This window comes from Bubalus kerabau, chromosome 13 (assembly GCF_029407905.1).
Source record: "Bubalus kerabau isolate K-KA32 ecotype Philippines breed swamp buffalo chromosome 13, PCC_UOA_SB_1v2, whole genome shotgun sequence".
NCBI lineage: Eukaryota > Metazoa > Chordata > Mammalia > Artiodactyla > Bovidae > Bubalus > Bubalus kerabau.
In genome coordinates, this window is record NC_073636.1 from 52,987,864 (window position 1) to 53,005,215 (window position 17,352).

General features: G+C 40.9%; 1 pseudogene; it reads right to left on the reverse strand.

Moving 5' to 3' along the window:
- Positions 1-1,915: 1,915 nt before the first annotated feature.
- Positions 1,916-2,905, reverse strand: LOC129624992 (STE20-related kinase adapter protein alpha-like; annotated as a pseudogene).
- Positions 2,906-17,352: the final 14,447 nt, after the last annotated feature.

Genomic DNA, 17,352 nt, shown 5'->3' on the forward strand with positions numbered 1-17,352 from the left:
ACACTTCCAGCAGTGGCAGCCCCAACAACAGTACACTGAGCTGACCTCCAAAGATCCACCTGTGGGGCTTCCCAGGTAGCGTTAGTGGTAAAGAACCCTCCTGCCAATGCGGGAGACTTAAGAGATGCAGGTTGGATCCCTCTGTTGGGAAGATCCCCTGGAGGAGGGCTTAGGAACCCACTCCAGTATTCTTGCCTGGATAATTCCATGGATGGAAGACCTCGGCAGGCAGTCCATAGGGTCCTAAAGAGTCAGACACGACTGAAGTGGCTGAGCACAGCATGCGTGACCCAGGGTCATTTAAATTACAATTAAATTGTAGGGTCAATTTAATTTCCTGTCCCCACTTTAAACTTCGCTCATAGCCCATCAGTTGAAATTGGGTGATTTTTCTTTCTAGTACCTTCATTGAGATATATTAATAATTGATGTTTGGTGCTGTATAAGTTTAAGGTGTAAAGCATACATCATGAAATGGTTATCACAACAAGATTATCACATCATCTCATAGAGATGCAAAATTAAAGAAGTAGAAAATTTTTTCCTTGTGATGAGAATTCTCAGAATTTATTCTCTTTCATATATAACGTATTATAGTGTTAATTATATTTAATGTGTATACATCCTGAGTACTTATTTACCTTACTGCTGGAAGTTTGTACCTTTTGATCACTGTCATGCAATTTGCCTTCTATCCACCCCCTCGTGACCACAAATTTGATCTCTTTTTCTATGAATTTGTTTGAAGTATAATTGACCTATAACAGTATGTTAGTTCCTGTTATACAACAAAGTGACTTGATATTTTTTTAAATTTAAAATGACCACAAATAAAAGTCTAGTAACAGTATGTCACCTTGTAAGGATATCACAGAGGTTTTCTTTTTGGAATCTTTGGAAGCTTTCATTTGTTCTGGGCGAGACATTATGGCCGTTAGAAGAAGCACCGTGGCAGCTGGCAGAAGGCGGTAACATGGACTCTTGTTGGGAAAGGACTGAGCTTTACAGATGAACCAAGGGAAGGTTTTAGGTGTCAGGGCCCCAGCGAAAAGGAGGATGAGGATGGACTGCCCTAGCCTTCACCTACTGCTTTAAAAAGAAAAAATACCCTTCCCTTCAGTCACTAGGAGCTGTCCAAAGGGAGGGAGGCTTCCCTGGCGGCTCAGGTGATAAAGAGTCTGCCTGCAATGTGGGAGACCCAGGTTCGATCCCTGGGTTGGGAAGATCACCTGGAGAAGGAAATGGAAACCCACTCTAGTGTTCTTGCCTGGAAAATCCCACGGATGGAGGAACCTGGCAGGTCACAGTCCATGGGGTCACAAAGAGTTGGACACGACTGAGCAACTTCACTTTCCTTTCTGAGGGGAGGGTATCTTATTACTTGCCCCTCCACGGACCTATAGGATCTGAGAGCAGGGGAGAAGAATGGAACGAGGCTGATAGGAGAGCCAGAGTGGGAAGAAGTCACACAGTTCCCTGGGTGGATGAGTCAAAACCTGGGCTTGCACTTCAGTCCTCCTTGGCCAGAACAGCGTCTTTTCCTTCTGAAGAGGTCAGGTCACTTGAGCTCGCAGGACCAGGAATATCAGCTCTTTGGCCCCTCTTGATCCCTGGTTGTTGGGATTCCCTCGTGTCTCAAAAGCCCTGGAGCAATAAAGTTTCTCTCTAGGAATTTCTTTCCTAGTCAGCAAGCAGCAGGCTCTCGTGGCAGCAATGTCCTTTCTGCCCAATCTGCCCCCCAGGAGGGTGGGAATGTGGCCAACCCTCTGGAAGGGTCCCAGAAGCTCACACGGCCCCAGATGGAGAATGTGTACCTTCTTCATAGGCTTAGCACTCCCAGTCGTCCACCTCCAGCTCTTCCAGGTTTGGTACCAGGCCAAAGATTCCACTGACTAGTGGCAGAGACTAGTGGCCTTCAAAACTGGTTTTGGGGGTGACAGGATGAAGAAACTTAGGCAAAGCCTCTGAGGCATGTCGTTTGATCTGCTTAAAGGAAGAATTGTTCATGAGGGAGCTGGCACTTGGTCTTATATCTGGGTTGCACTAAATGCACTGCTCCACAAAGTGGAGGAAATGGGGTGAGAAGTTATGGTGATCAGGGTGGGATGGCAAGTCGCCGTTGGAGGTCCTGGGAGTGCTGGTGGCCAGGTTGTCACTCAGGCCATAATTGGCTGCTGAGTATGAGGGGCTCATGGTCAGCTCCTCAGGGAGGTTGATGCTGGTGTCCAACAGGCAGGGCAGTGTGCTGTTCAGCTTCTCCAGCAGCATCTAGGTGGTGGGCATATCTTTAAAGGGGACGTGGCTATCAGCCACTTCACAGGCCGTGATTCTCACACTGCAATATCAAATTTGGCAACATAAACCTGAAGATTCTGCCAGAGGACTTATGAGCTGAGCCAAGGCAGAACCTTGATTCAGCACTTGAGAAAGTACTGTGCTGCTACTGCCAGTGACTGATTGTGCTGAGTTGCTGTTAAGATCAGAATGTAAGTGGCTGGTTTTGACTCCTGTGCACGCATCCCATGTGATGGGTGTCGTGGACCCTGAGCGCCCCCTGCAGACTGTAAGCAATTTCCAGTTCATTCATACCGAAGTGTGTATAGATGAGGTCCTTGGCAGAGCCATATGCTGTGAATGATGTGACAACCCACACCTCATTATCTGCAATAAAAGTGGCTTGATATGGCAGGGTATTGGGATGGCTGAGAAACTTAGAGACATGGAGCTCCCGCTGCAAGAATGTCGCCATCTCATTGGAACGAACTTCTAGATTAATCCTTTGTACGGTCACATACTCTCCCATTGGTGTGTACTTTGTTAGATTCACTGTTATCAGGTCCTCAAATCCTTTACCTGTAACAATGAGAAGTTCATAACACCCTCCCCCAGGCAGAAAGTTACTCATGATCTCCTGTTTAGAGAAGGATGTTATCGACTCTGAACTCACCATATTGGTCTGCAAATGGTTCCAAATCTCTTAGGCCCTCAACAATGAACTTTTCAGAAACCTAGCGCCTAATTCTATTTACTTACAAGAAAAGACCTAACATGTAGACCTACTTTAATTTCAAAAATTTAAACCCAGTCTCAGCTCTGCCTCCTTGGTTTAAGGTTGCACTTCTGCCAGGCCTATTTCTGGGAGGCCAGAGTTATTAACTATATCTTCCATACTGTACATTTCATACCCCTGACTCATTTATTTTGCAACTGGAAATTTTTACCTCTTAATGTCCCTCACTTATTTCTTTTCTGTCTCCTCTACTCTCCCCTCCTGGCAACCATCTGTTTGTTCTATGTATCAGTAACTCTGTTTCTGTTTTGTTATGTTTGTTCATTTGTTTTGATTTTTAGATTCCATATTTAAGGGAATTCATCGAGTATTTGTCTTTCTCTGTCTGACATTTCACTTTAGCATAATACCCTCTATGTTGTTGCAAATTGCAAGATTTCATTCTTTTTTATGGCTGAATAATATTCCATTTCTTACATATACCACATCTTATTTATCCATTCATCTATTAGTGGAATCTTAGATTGCTTCCATATCTTGGCTATTGTAAGTAATGCTATAATGTACATAAGGGGACATATGTCTTTTTGAACTAGTGTTTTTGTTCCTTTCAGATAAATGTCCAGGATAGAATTACTAGTTTATGTGGTTTTTGTTGTTCAGTCATTCAGTCACTCAGTCATGTCTGATTCTTTGTGATCCCATGGACTGCAGCATGCCAGGCTTCCCTGTCCTTCACCATCTCTCAGAGTTTGCTCAAACTCATGTTCATTGAATCAGTGATGCCATCCAACCATCTCATCCTCTGCCGTCCCCTTCTCCTCCTACCTTCAATCTTTCACAACATCAGGGTCTTTTCTAATGAGCTGACTCTTTGCATCAGGTGGCCAAAGTATTGGAGCTTCAGCTTTAGCATCAGTCTTTTCGATGAGTATTCAGGGTTGATTTCCTTTAGGGTTGACTGGTTTGACCTCCTGGCAGTCCAAGGGAATCTCAAGAGTCTTTTCCAATATCACAATTCAAAGGTATCAGTTCTTCAGTGCTCAGCCTTCTTTATGGTCCAACTCTCATAGTTTATATGGTAGTTCTATTTTTAATTTTTAAAGGAATCTCTGTACTGTTTCCATAGTGGTTACACCAATTTACATTCCCAACAACAGTGTACCAGGGCTCCTTTTTCTCCACAACCTAGCCAACAAGGTTATTTGTTGTCTTTTCTATAGTAGCCATTCTGATGGGTGTGAGGTGATATCTCATTGTGGTTTTGAATTGCATTTCCCTGATGATTAAGTGATGTTGAGCAAATATTCTCTCCTATCCAGTAGCTGACCTTTTTGTTTTGTTGACATTTTCCTTCTCTGTGCAAAAGTTTCTTAGTTTGATGTAGTCCTAAATGTTTGTTTTTGCTTCTGTTTCCCTCACCTGAGGAAAAATATCCCCCCAAATATTAGTATGGCCTATGTCAAACAGTGTACTGCCTACGTTTCCTTCTAGAAGTTTTATGGTTTCAGGTCTTATATTTAAGTCTTTAATCCATTTTGAATTTATCTTAGTGCATGGTGTGAGAGAGTAGTCCTGTTTGACTCTTTTGGATGTAGCTGTCCATTTCTATCATACCATTTATTGAAGAGCCTTCCTGCATTGTATATTCTTATCTCTTTTGTGGTAGATTAACTGCCCATATAAGTGTGGGTTCATTTCTGGGCTCTCTACTCTGTTGCATTGATCAGAATATCTGTTTTTGTGCTGGTATCAAGCTATTTTGATGACACTAGCTTTTCCTTCTCAAGATTTTGGCTATCTGGCATCTTTTGTGTTTCCATGCAGACTTTAGAATTATTTTTTCTAATTCTGTGAAAAATGTCATTGGTATTTTGTCAGGTACTGCACTGCATCTGTAGACTGTGTTGGGTAGTATGGTCATTTTAACAATATTAATTCTTCCAATACATAAACATGGTATATCTTTCCATCTGTTTGTCTTATCTTCAATTTCTTTCATCAGTGATTTATAGTTTTCTGAGAACAAGTCTTTTACCTCCTTAGTTAGATATATGCCTAGGTATTTTATTATTTTTGATGCAATTGTAAATAGGTTTATTTTTTCATTTCTCTCTTTCTGAGTGTTCATTGTTAGGGTATAGAAATGCAATAAGGACTTCCTTGGTGGTTCAGTGGCTGAGAATCTGCCTGCCAATGCAGGGTTTGATTTCTTGTCTGGGAAGATCCCACATGCCTAGGAGCAACTAAGCCTGTGTGCCACAACTACTGAGCCTACACTCTGGAGCCTGTGCTCCCCAACAAGAGAAGCCACCACAATCCACAGTGAGAAGCTTGAACACTGAAACTAGAGAGTAGCCCCTACTCACAATAACTAGAGAAACCTGGGCACAGCAACAGCCACAAATAAAAATAATAGGACAAATTAATTTTTAAAAATTTAAAAAAGAAATGCAACAGATATTTTCACCTTATGGGAAAACAGACTAAGGAGTTTAGTATGTATGGGCCAGGAGCTATCACAACAGCTTTAGGAGATCATGGTATTCCTGAAGGGAGAGCAGGGAGTGCTGGGTGGTGGGGGATGCTAGCTCATGGCAGGAGGCTGGGAAGCTGGAAGACTTTCATTTTCTCTTGCCTCTGATTTCAGGGTTGGTGTGCCACTGCCTCCTTCCTCGTGAATCTCCAGCATCAGTCCAGAGAGAACCCAAGCCCAGGACCATTTTGCCCCCACTTCACATTGCATCCCTTGGTGACTTCAGCCACCTCTGCCTGCATTCATCCACAGGACAGGGTAAGATGGTGACACGGACATTGAGTCCTACAGAGCTGTAAGCATTTGAGGTCCTCAGTTCCATGAAGTTCTCAGCATACTTCGCTTTTTCATCAAAGCAGCTGAATATGGTGTGTGGATGGGAGTGAGGGATGGGGAACACAGCATCAAAGGGCAGATCTATGCCAGAAGCAAAGATTTTTGTTCACTTTGGATTTGAATGCCATCTGTGGGGCTCAATCAAATAAACTTGTTATGTTTTGGGGCTCATTTAAAGCTCTGTTCCAAACATCCTCACTGATACCATTTATTTCAGATACTGGGACCCTTTGATTCAGCAGCCTCATCCACATTGACCTTTGGGTGAGGCTGTGCAGCTTTCTGCCCCATTGTCGTAATATCCCTCCTCCTCCTGCATGGGGTTAGAGTGAGCAGGAACCAAAGCACCATTCGGGTGGCTTTTTTCAATCCTGCCTCTCACTGCTTAGCCTCATTAACAGGTAGGACAATGTGAGACTCTCACTCTAGCCACCCTCACCCTGCTCACCATTTGAGTGAGCGGATTCACTAACATGTGCCAGTGAGTCTTGGCATATACCCTGATATGGTCCACAGTGTCCTCGTTCCTTCTTTTCCACAAGCCATACCCCTGTCAGCACCCTATCCTCATTGCCAAAACTGTCAGGGTCTGGCATTTGAATTTACCCTGCTGATAAGTCAATAATTAGCCTCTTACTGTTTCATAGATGCTGGCCAAGTTACGATTCTAAGGACAGAGACAAAGGATCTATTACTCACAGCAAGCAGCATAGGCATAATGTTTACATTGGCTCCCTTGCCCCCCAAGTCCCACAGGGGCAACATGAAGGGCCCGAGTAGATGCTGTGCATACAATGGGTTTATGTTGCATCTGAGGGACACTGAACTTGGAGAACCCACTTGCTTTATAGCAGGAAATAAGTAAGACTGCTTTTTGTCCTAGAGGGAAGTCTTAGTTCATCCCTCACTGCAAACACAAGCCTGAGAAATGGCAAAGAGCCATTAGGACCCTGCATCCTTGGCTTACCCAGGAAGACACACACACAGGGACACCCAGGGCTCGTGGCCGGTTGCTTCTCCTGGTAGTTCCTACTCCATGTCTGCTTCCAGGCCATGCTTGTCTCTTTGAAAATCCCTGATTCTCAGTCCTAACACCCAGATTGGATTGTGGCAGCAGAAACAAATAAAAGAGAAAGCCAAGCTCTTTTAAGATCACAGATGCAAAGGACTTACATAGATCTTAACAGATCAACTAGAGCAGTATACTTAAAGAATACTGTATTATAACCAAGTTTTTCTAACATCTAAGGATGGCTCAGTCATGAAAACGTTTATCAATATATATTAACAAACATAGAGATAAATTTCATTCACTCATTTAGCAGATACATATGAGCGCAGGGTTGACAAAAACCACAAAATTCCAGTCCTCATTGAACTTACATTCAAGTGGCAGACACAGACAAAAAACAAAGAAACAAAATATGACATCTAATAGTGACTGGTATTACTAAGAAAATAAAGCTCCAGTGAAGTGATAGATATCAGCACTTTCACTTTGTTTGACCTAATATATATGTGGGAATTTAATATTTGATAAAAGTAGAAGTTCTTATCTGGAGGAACAGATAATAAATGATGCTGGGGCAATTAGCTAAACTTTCAGAAAAAAATAAAGTTAGATATTTATATTTCACATTTTATATAAAACTACATTTCAGACAAATTAGTGACCATTACAGCACTTGAAAAAACATTGGAAAATATGCTTATTGTCCCAAGGTAGAGGAGACCTTCTGAAATGAAAGCACTGACTAAGACTGACACATTGCTTTCTGTATTATGTGGGAGGAGAGAAGTGGTGTGTGCAACTGGCAGGAAGTGTCATTAAAGGACTGGGGCCTCTGCTCTCCTCCCCTGTCCTTCTTCTTGCTGGCTGGAATACATAAATGGTGGCTGGAGCTGAAATAACTGTTTTGAATAAAGTTGGGAATGGAGGCCTTGCATGGCGGATCTACAAGATAATGAAGTCTGAGCCTCTGACAGGATGGAGACCAATCTAGCCCTGAATCAACTATCATTGAACTTTTACTTGAGCAAGAAGTTAATACCCTATCTTGTGTGGGTTGTGGTTATGTTGCACATGGTCACTTGCACCTGAATCTAATCCTAAATGATAAATCTCAGCTCCAGGAAGAAGACCATGATTGGTGTAAGCCACTGGTTCTCAACTCTGATTGACTTTTTAGTCATACAGGGAGTTTTTAAAGAACACCAGTATCTGGAACTCACCGAAGACCAAATTACATCAAAACCTCTGGCAGTGGGGTCCAGACATGGGTATTTTTAAATAGCTCACCTATGAGGCTAATGAACTTCCCTGGTGGCTCAAATGGTAAAGAATCTGCCCAGGTTCAATCCCTGGGTTGGGAAGAACTCCTGGAGAAGGAAATGGCATCCCACTTCAGTATTGTTGCTTAGCTAATTCCATGGTCAGAGAAGCCTGGTGTGCAATATAGTCCATGGGGTTGCAAAGAATCAGACATGACTGAGTGACTAACATTTTCACTTTCATATGAATCTAATATGCAATAAGACTTGAAGAATTGGTTTAAGCCAATCAGGACAACCTTCTTCCCTCTTTCTGAGTCTCCATTACAGTAGGAGAGGTCAAGGACCTAGTTCTGGCCTGTAATACCTAAGTGGAAATTCATTGAGATTGTTTCTTAGTCAGTATTTGTTCTTCTGATAAGAAGGAACATAAATGGCTATGATCTTTCTTTCTTCCCCTTTCTAGCTCTGATCCCAGAAGTGATGTCCAGAGCTGCTGCAACCGTATGGTGAGTATGAGGCACCAAGGTTGATGATATTAGACAACATATTAAAGTTCGCAGAGTGAAAAGTTAGAAAGCCTGGATCTCAGGGTGCATCACCACACAACTAAAGCAATCCCAGTTACTCCTTACCTTCAGAAAAGAGGGGGGAAAACCCAACAACCCTTATTTGTTTAATGAGTTTCTTGCTTATTGCAGCAGATCATATTCATACACATTTTTCATGTGTACAAAGAAAATCGTACAGGGATAAGCACAACATCATCACTGGTGATGGCCCAAACTAGAAATCACCTAAGGCTCCATCAACTTGAGAAAGGCTCAATAAATTTAGTAAATTCACACTATAGCATACTATGCAACAAAATAAAACAATGAACCTGCCCATTTTCTAAAACGTGGTATCTTAGATCTCTAAGACATGGTGTTGAGGGGAAAAAAGTAAATTACAACACAGTAAGTGCTGAAAAAAAAAAGCAAATATATAGAGTATGAAACAATTTATTCTGAAACATACACCCACGCACTAAAAACAATACTTTATTCTGTGTGTGTAAGGGGGAGGGTATATGCGCATAGGAAAAAGGTTTCAAAGGAGACAACCAGCTGCTTATGGGGAAAGGGCAAAGGACTGGGGCTGTGGCTGGGGTGGTAGGAGACTTTGGCCTTATTTATAAGCTATACAATTTTTTAAAAAGGAATGTGATCATTTACCTACAGTCCAATTAAAAATACTCAAGCAAAAGTTTATATTTTTGGAAGGGAGGTGTTGAAGATGGTGGAGGAGTAAGATGTGGAGATCCTCTTCCTCCCCCAAAATACATGAAAAATGCAGCTGCACATGGAACAATTCCTACAGAACACCTACTGAATGCTGCCAGAAGGCTTCAGACTTCCAAAAAGGCACGCTAATCTCTATAGCTAATCTTGAATAAAGTGGTAGGGAAACAGCAATAAGAAAAAAAAAAAAATAGAGCCAAGGAAAATGGGAGGAATCCTGCAACTCAGGGAGAGAGTCGTGAAGGAGGCAAAGTTCCTCTGAACCCTCCTCACAGGAGCTTCGGAACCTCAGAGGGGAATGCAACAGGTCCTCTGAAGGCAAATGGGAGAGAATTCAGCACAGAGATTTTTGCTGACCAGCACTCCCAGCTGAGAAGCAGTTTTCATGCCCACTGCAGCAAGTGGGGGCTGGGTGCTGAGGCTCAGGCTTTAGGAATCGGACCCCAAGATGAGGACTGAGGTTGCCTGCCTTGAAGTTACTCTAAGGGTACTAGTACAACATGCAGAAAGAGCCCAGGGAAAAGCCTGGGTCTGCCAGAGAGGCAAGAGATCATCACCACTGGGACCATCTAACTCCAAGTGCTCACAGATTGCAGGCCCGTGCCTTTGTGAGTGTCATAAGGTGGGGTGAGTTGGCTGTGGTCTGTGACCCCAGAGGTGGGCATGCCCGGGGACCTACTGCCATCAACGATGGCACGAGTGTCAAAGGAGGTGGGGCATGGCATGAGGGTATGGTCTGCGACACCAGAGGTGGCTGTGACGGCTGCCACAGTGGCTGCCAAGCTGTGAGCGGGAGCAGGTCACTGTCCACAACTTCCTGGAAGACTGTGTAGCTTGTTTCTTCCAAGGGACCCAGGGTCAGTTCGCCTGGGACAGCACGTGACCCACTTCTGACTCTAGCAGCTTTCAGCAGGTCTCTACTGCCACAGGCACTCCCTCATTGTGTCTGCCCTACCCCTTTTACTCCCTAGCCTGACTGAGCAAGTGAGCCCTTGGCCTTATTAGGCCCCTCTTGTCTGTGGCCTACACGCAGAGGTGGGGCCAAAACCAAAGCGGAACACCAGGGGCTGTGTGACCAAACAAGAGGAAAGGAATTCACTCTGGCAGGAGCGGATGCAGCAGATTAAATCCCTGCAATTGGCTTACGACTGTGAGCTTTGGGGGCAACTGTTGGCTTTGGAAGCAAGTACAAGTTGGAGTAAGGCCAGATCTCAGTCGGAGCTGATCCCACATCACCAACATCAGGTCCAGAGACCTTCTGAGAACCTTGCAGCCTGCGGAAAGGAGACCCCAAACCCAGTAAATTAAACAAAATGAGAAGACAGAGAAACATGCAGCTGATGAAGGGGCATGGTAAAAACTACCAAACCAAACAAAGAAAAAGGAAATAGGCCATCTACCTGAAAAAGAATTCAGAGTAATGGTAGTAAAAATGATCCAGAACCTTGGAGATAAAATGGAGGCACAGATAAATAGAATGGAGACAAGGATTGAGAAGATACAAGAAATAATTTACAAGGACCTAGAAGAACTAAAGAACAAGCAATCAACAATGAACAACATAATAACTGAAATTTAAAATACACTAGAAGGAACCAATAGCAGAATAACTGACTGAGCTGGAAGATAGAGTGGTGGAAATAACTGAAGCAGAACAGAATAAAGAAAAAAGAAATGAGGACAGTCTCAGAGACCTCTGGTACAATATTAAATGCACCAGCGTTTGACTTATAGGGGTCCCAGAGAAGAAGAGAAAAAGAAAGGGTATGAGAAAATATTTGAGGAATTATAGTTGAAAAATTCCTTAACATGGGAAAGGAAATAGCCACCCAAGTCCAGGAAGCCCAGAGAGTCCCATACAGGATAAATCCAAAAAGAGCAACATGCCAAGACACATATTAATCAAACTAACAAAAATTAAGCACAAATAAAAAAATATTAAAAGCAGCAAGGGAAAAGCAACAAATAACATACAAGGGAATCCCCATAAGGTTAAAAGCTTGATCTTTCAGCAGAAACTCTGCAGGCCATTAAAGGAGTGGCAGGATATACTTAAAGTGATGAAAGGAAATGCGTACAACCAACAATACTCTACCCAGCAAGGATCTCATTGAGATTTGACAGAGAAATCAAAAGCTTTACAGACAAGCAAAAATTAAGTGAATTCAGCACCACCAAACCAGCTTTACAACAAATGCTAAAGGAACTTCTCTAGACAGGAAACAGAAAGAAAAGACCTACAAAAACAAATCCAAGGCACTTGCCTTTTGCAGTGGCCCACACTCTGTCTGTGGAGTGTGCTTCTCTCTGAGTCTGAATAAAACCATTTCTTACCCAGAAAAACAAAACAAAACAAAACAAAAAAACAAAAAACCACACCCAAATCAATAAAGTTAATGGTAATAGGAGCATACATATCAATAGTTACCTTAAATGTAAATGGAGTAAATGCTCCAACCAAAAGACACAGACTGGCTGAATGGATTGAAAAAAAACAAGACTCATATATATATACTGTCTAAAAGAGACCCACTTCAGATCTAGGGACACATACAGACTGAAAGTCAGGGGCTGGAAAAAGATATACCATGCAAGTAGAAATAAAAAAAAAGTGGAAGTAGCAATATTAATATCAGATTAAATAGACTTCAAAATAAAGACTGTTACAAAAGACAAGGAAGGAGACTACATAATGATCAAAGGATCAATCCAAAAAGATATAACAATTATAAATATATAATATGCACCAACATGTGAGCACCTCAATAATAAGGCAAAGCTATTACCTATAAAAGAGGAAATAGACAGTAACACAATAATAGTAGGGGACTTTAATATCCCACTCACAACAATGGACAGATCATCTGGACAGAAAATTAATAAGGAAACACTAGCCTTAAATGACACATTGGATGTGACAGACCTAATTGATATTTATAGGGCATTCCATCCAAAAACAGCAGAATACACTTCTTTCTCAAGTGCACAGGAAACATTCTCCAGGATAGAGCACATCTTGGGTCACAAATCAAGCCTTGGTAAATTTAAGAAAATTGAAATTATATCAAGCATTTTTTTCTGACCACAATGCTATGAGATTAGATATCAGTTACAGGGGAAAAAAAACTGTAAAAAATACAAACACATGGAGGTTAAAAAATATACTTCTTAATAGCCAAGAGATCACTGAAGAAATCAAGGAGGAAATAAAAAAATACCTTCAAACAAATGGCCATGAAAACACGCCAACTCAAAACCTATGGGATGCAGTAAAAGCAATGCTAAGAGAGAAGTTTATAGCAATACAAGTCTACCACAAAAAATGAGAAAAACATCAAATAACCAACCTAACCTTACGTTTAAAGCAACTAGAAAAAAAGAAAAAAAGAAATATAAATATCAGAGCAGAAATAAATGGGAGAGAAATGAAGGAAAACATAACAAAGATCAATAAAACTAAAAGCTGGTTCTTTGAGAAGATAAACAAAATTAACAAGCCATTAATTAGACAGACTCATCAAGAAAAAAGTGGAGAAGATTCAAATTAATAAAATCAGAAGTGAAAAAGAAGTTATGACAGACAATGCAGAAATAAAAAGGATCATAAGAGATTACTATGTGCGACTATATGCCAATAAAATGAACAGCCTGGAAGAAATGGACAAGTTCTTAGCAATGTACAACCTTCTAAGACTGAACCAGGAAGAATTAGAAAATATGAACAGACCAATCACAAACACTGAAATTGAAACTGTGATAAAAAATCTACACAGAGAAAGCTTTTGACAAAACTAATCATTCATTTATTATAAAAAAACTCTCCAGAAAATTGGCATAGAAGAACATACCTCAACATAATAAGGGCACATATGACAAACCCACAGAAAACATTGTTCTCAACAGTGAAAAACTGAAAGCATATCCTCCTAAGATCAGAAACAAGACAAGTGCTCTCAGTTCAGTTCAGTTCAGTTTAGTCACTCAGTCGTGTCCAACTCTTTGCGACCCCATGAATCGCAGCATGCCAGGCCTCCATGTCCATCACCAACTCCTGGAGTCTATTCAAACTCATGTCCATCGAGTCGGTAATGCCATCCAGCCATCTCATCCTCTGTCGTCCCCTTCTCCTCTTGCCCCCAATCCCTCCCAGGATCAGGGTCTTTTCCAATGAGTCAACTCTTCGCATGAGGTGGCCAAAGTATTGGAGTTTTAGCTTTAGCATCAGTCCTTTCAATGAACACCCAGGACTGATCTCCTTTAGAATGGGCTGGTTGGACCTCCTTGCAGTTCAAGGGACTCTCAAGAGTCTTCTCCAACACCACAGTTCAAAAGCATCAATTCTTCAGCACTCAGGTTTCTTTATAGTCCAACTCTCACATCCATACATGACCACTGGAAAAACCATAGCCTTGACTAGACGGACATTTGTTGGCAAAGTAATGTCTCTGCTTTTCAATATGCTATCTAGGTTGGTCATAACTTTTCTTCCAAGAAGTAAGCGTCTTTTAATTTCATGGCTGCAGTCACCATCTGCAGTGATTTTGGAGCCCCCCCAAAATAAAGTCTGACACTGTTTCCACTGTTTCCCCATCTATTCCCCATGAAGTGATGGGACCAGATGCCATGATCTTCGTTTTCTGAATGTTGAGCTTTAAGCTAACTTTTTCACTCTCCTCTTTCACTTTCATCAAGAGGCTTTTTAGTTCTTCTTCACTTTCTGCCATAAGGGTGGTGTCATCTGCATATCTGAGGTTATTGATATTTCTCCCGACAATCTTGATTCCAGCTTGTGCTTCCTCCAGCCCAGCGTTTCTCATGATGTACTCTGCATAGAAGAGAAATAAGCAGGGTGACAATATACAGCATTGATGTACTCCTTTTCCTATTTGGAACCAGATACCACTACTTAAACATACTATTTAAACATATAGTTTTGGAAGTCACTACTATTTAAACATAGTTTTGGAAGTCCTAGTCACAGAAATCAGAGAAGAAAAGAAATAAAAGAAATCCAGATTGGAAAAGAAGAAGTAAAACTCTCACTGTTTGGAGATGACATGATACTATACATAGAAAAGCCATCAAAATGCTCACCAAAATGCCAAAACCACCAAAAATCCCACCAAAAATGCTACCAAAAAACTACTGGAGCTAATCAATGAATTTAGTAATGTAACAGAATATAAAATCAATACATAGAAATCACTTGCATTTGGATACACTAACAATAAAAAATCAGAAAGAGAAATTAAAGAAACAATCCCATTCACCATTGCAACAAAAGAACAAAATACCTCAGAATAAACCTACCTACAGAGACAAAAGACCTGTATGCAGAAAACTGTAAGACACTGATGAAATAAAGATGACAGAAATAGATGGTGAGGTATACCATGCTCTTGGATTGAAAGAATCAATATTGTCAAAATGATTATATTACCAAATGCAATCTACAGATTCAATGCAATTTTTATCAAATTACCAATTTGAGAAAGAAAGATGGAGGGAGGAATCAACCTCCCTGACTTCAGACTATTCTACAAAGCTACAGTCATTAAGACAATACAGTACTGGCACAAAAACAGAAATAATCAATAGAACAAGATAGCCCAAAGATAAACCCACACACATGGACACCTTATTTTTCACAAAGGAGGCAAGAATATACAATGGAGAAAAGACAGCCTCTTCAACAAGTGGTGCTGGGAAAACTGCACAGCTGCATGGAAAAGAATTAAATTAGAACACTTCCTAACACCATACACAAAAATAAAATGGATTAAAGATTTAAATATAAGTCCAGAAACTCTGAAGGTCTTAGAAGAAAACATAGATAGTATACTCTTTGACATAAATCACAGCAAGATTCTCTCTGACCCACCTCCTAGATTAATGGAAATAAAAACAAAAATAAACAAATAAACAAACATAAACAATTAAACATATAAACATAAACAAATAAACAAAAATAAACAGTTGCACTCATCTCACACGCTAGTAATGTTCAACGTTCTCCAAGACAGGCTTCAGCAATACGTGAACCGTGAACTTCCAGATGGTCAAGCTGGTTTTAGAAAAGGCCGAGGAACTAGAGATCAAATTGCCAACATCTGCTGAATCATCGAAAAAGCAAGAGAGTTCCAGAAAAACATCTATTTCTGCCTTATTGACTATGCCAAAGCCTTTGACTGTGTGGATCACAATAAACTGTGGAAAATTCTGAAAGAGATGGGACTACCAGGCCACCTGACCTGCCTCTTGAGAAACCTATATGCAGGTCAGGAAGCAACAGTTAGAACTGGACATGCAACAACAGACTGGTTCCAAATAGGAAAAGGAGTACGTCAAGGCTGTATATTGTCACCCTGCTTATTTAACTTATATGCAGAGTATATTGTGAGAAATGCTGTGCTGGAAGAAGCACAAGCTGGAATCAAGATTGCCAGGAGAAATATCAATAACCTCAATCTCACATTAGGTCAAATAATATTAAAGTAGCGATCAGAGTAAATAATATTTCAAGATATCTGTGAAAATGAAATGCAGCATGAATTATAATTCCTATTAGTGATAATATCAAGGGTACTACAAATAGCACTACACTATCACTCTACATTCATTTAAAAATACATTTATTTATTTGGCTGAGCCAGGTCTTAGTTGTGGCATGCAGGATCTTTCTCTAGTTGTGGTGCTTGGACTCTGGAGAGTGCAGGTTCAGTAGTTGTGGTGGTGGGCTTAGTTCCTCTGCGCATGTGAGATCTTAGTTTTCCAACCAGTGATCAAATCCATGTCCCCTGAATTGCAAGGCAGAGTCTTAACCACTGGACCACCAGGGCAGTCCCTCACTTTACATTCGTAATGATAGGAAACACTAAGTTTCAGTTAAAGGTCATTGAGAATAAAGAAGGGATTTTTTTTATTTTCCTCATCCAGGTTCATGGTACTGATTTCTACTGATGGATACCTGGAGCTCTGGTTAGGACCCCTGAACTGGAGTATTTATAGGCCTAGGAAAGTGACATTCAAATCATCCAGCCTCACACTGAACACTAATATATGCTTCATAACAACTCGAAGGAACAAGATGGTTTAACTTCTCTCACTTGTCCAAGAGTCTGGTTAGGGAACTATTCAAGGGTCCAGACTGAACTTCCCTATTCTCAGGTAATATCAGTAAGAGATGCCTTAATAAGAACTCAGAGTCCAGGAGAGCTCACCAAACTCACCAGAATACAACCTGAAACAGTGATGATCACATTTCCTTGGCCTGAGTCGTTTGGTACCACTAATCAATTCCTTTCATTCTTTTGACAGCCACACAGCTTGGTATCCTGAGCAGATGTTGTTTGTCAGACTGGACTCAGATTTGTGCAGAATTTAGGTATGGAAATAATGTTGTAGCTGCCCTCAAGGAAATTAATATTTTCTGGGATGAAAATTAGATTATCAGAGATTAGACTAAGATGGCACATATCCTTTCCTGCCCTCAATTTCCTAAAGTAACGGAAAACATAGCTTTGAGAAATTGTAAATCTCCCACTTTTTCTCTACTAGAAAGAGCAATATTTGGAAGAAAAAAAATGGTGGTGAATGGCAAGAGCAGTGTGTAACTTGGGACTAGGGAGTCTATGAAGGCAAGATGGTGCTGTTCTCTGGTTTTGATTCTGGAGATGGAGGAGTTTGTCACATTAATATTAATATTATTAGTAAATAATTAATAAATAATTAATAAAATTAATATAATAAAATTAATATCAATTATAATATCAATTAGCTATATTATTAACAGCCTTTTATTGACACAGAACTTTTCATGTGTTCAAGTTTCTTACACATTTATTTTCTAATTTAAATCTTTTCACCTCTCAACAGTAGAGAATGCCCTGCCTAAAGGAATGCAGAGAAGAGACACA